Below are 2,040 nucleotides of genomic sequence, written 5' to 3'. Positions count from 1 at the left end.
TCTGTTGCTAGACGATGCTGTTCCTTTTCTCATGAAGTACTTCAGTACTCTGTTGATGAACTTTGAAAATAATAGTAGTCAAAATAGTTCGTGTCACCTCTCCAACTGGTAGAATAATGTTCAGTTGCAAATTAACAGAAACTGAGCTTCAAAAGTATAAGCTTTAATAAAAAAAAAACTTTTTCCAAACAGTAATTTACAGATACAAATGGATGTTATAATTTTTTAAAACGTTTATTTAGGCAATATGTTCTTTTAATAACAAATTAAGTAGTGGATATGCAACTTGAGTGAACTATCCAGACAAAAAGGGGTTTCTTGTAAAGAAGTGGTTTTGTTGTTATTTTGGGGAAAGGCTAAGCTGTTGAAGGTAACGTGGCAGAGTGGTATAGAGAACTGACCACAGAGTCAGGACACCCTGGGTTCGGAGTTCTGGCTCCGACCCAGGGCAATTGTTAGACCCCAGATAAATGACATAGCCTTCCTGGTACTCTGTAGACCACTCTATTGGATTTAAGTGAAGCAAAACTGCACAAAATGGTCAGCCTCCCTCTTTCAGAGTTATTGAAATCCAGTGGCAGAACAAAAGTCAAGACAGCTAGTGATGGGGGCAGCTAGGTGGCACAGTGAGTAGAGCACCAGCCCTGGATTCAGGAGGACCTGAGTTCAAATGTGGCCTCAGACACATAACACTTACTAGCTGTGTGACCTTGGGCAAGTCACTTAACCCCATTGCCTAGCCTAAAAATGATGACTAGTGATGGCCCAGGATTCAGTGGATGACGGAACTCTTAAGCACTCTACAGTACCTGCTTCAGTCTCTTTCATGGCCATTGAGACAAGTTCTAATGTGTCCATTCTGCTGGGGAAAGTCTCCAAATGCTTGGGGTAGACATCCCCCTAACTTACCAACAGGTTTCAAGCCTGTCACTTACCCTCAGCCTGCTTTATCCCATCTGCCAAGGTGGTTTTACCGGGCTGCAGCTGCTGTGCGTGCTACAGTTTCTTGGAGCCACAGATCAGAACTGGTGACGTGGACACCGAAGGTGGATGCGTAGTCCTGAAAAGGGCTCAGCAAGCCTCATGCCAGAGGTGCTAGTCCTCCCTGAAGACTGCCATACGTCCCCCCCAAAAAGTGATTTGCCATCTCCTTCTCTGGTGGATTAAGGCAAACCGTGACCTGTGTTAAGTGACTTGCCCAGGGTCACATAGCTAGTAAACATCTGAGGCCAGATTTGAACTCATCTTCCTGACTCCAGGCCCAGCTCTTTTCTACCCACTAAGCCACTTAGCTGCCTTCTTCCTATAACTTAACCATATTGGTACTGATCCAATATTGGTAGAGGGGCTTCCCTTGGGAGTTCTCCATGCCCATGAAAACACAGGCCCAGTCCCAATCTCCTGGTCTCTGGTTAGACTTATCTTTGGTTGACTTATTTCAGTCAGTCTATTGAGAAGTATTTACAAAGGGTGCACTACATTCCAGGCACTATGTTTAAACATGGGTGATACAAAAGAAGAGTAAGGGGCAGCTAGGTGGCGCAGTGGATAGAGCACTGGCCCTGAAGTCAGGAGGACCTGAGTTCAAATTCAGCCTCAGAACAGACACTTGAAATTTACTAGCTGTGTGACCCTGGGCAAGCAAGTCACTTAACCCCAGTTGCCTTAAAAAAAAAATACAAAAGAAGAGTAATAATTGCATGGGCTTATTCAGTTATATCTGACTCTGTGATCCCATTTGGATTTTCTTAGCAGAGATACTAGCGTGGTTAGCCATTTCCTTCTCCAGATCATTTCACAGATGAGGACACTGAGCAAATGGTTAAGTGACTTGCCCAGGGTCCCATAACTAGTAAGTGTCGGAGATCAGATTTAAACTCAGGAAGATGGGGCTTCCTGACAACTCAGCACTCCATCCATTGTGCCACCTAGCTGCCCAATTAATTGCACGGGCAGAGAGCACCTAAAACAATGAATCCTAGAATGTTAGAAGAGACTTTAGTGGCCATGTCATTTAAGGGTCCTTAACCTTTTTTGTTG

The sequence above is a fragment of the Phascolarctos cinereus genome, unplaced genomic scaffold (assembly GCF_003287225.1).
Source record: "Phascolarctos cinereus isolate Bilbo 61053 unplaced genomic scaffold, phaCin_HiC Scaffold_4;HRSCAF=312, whole genome shotgun sequence".
Classification (NCBI taxonomy): domain Eukaryota; kingdom Metazoa; phylum Chordata; class Mammalia; order Diprotodontia; family Phascolarctidae; genus Phascolarctos; species Phascolarctos cinereus.
The sequence above is the reverse complement of the archived record's forward strand: the minus strand, read 5'-3'. Positions refer to the sequence as shown.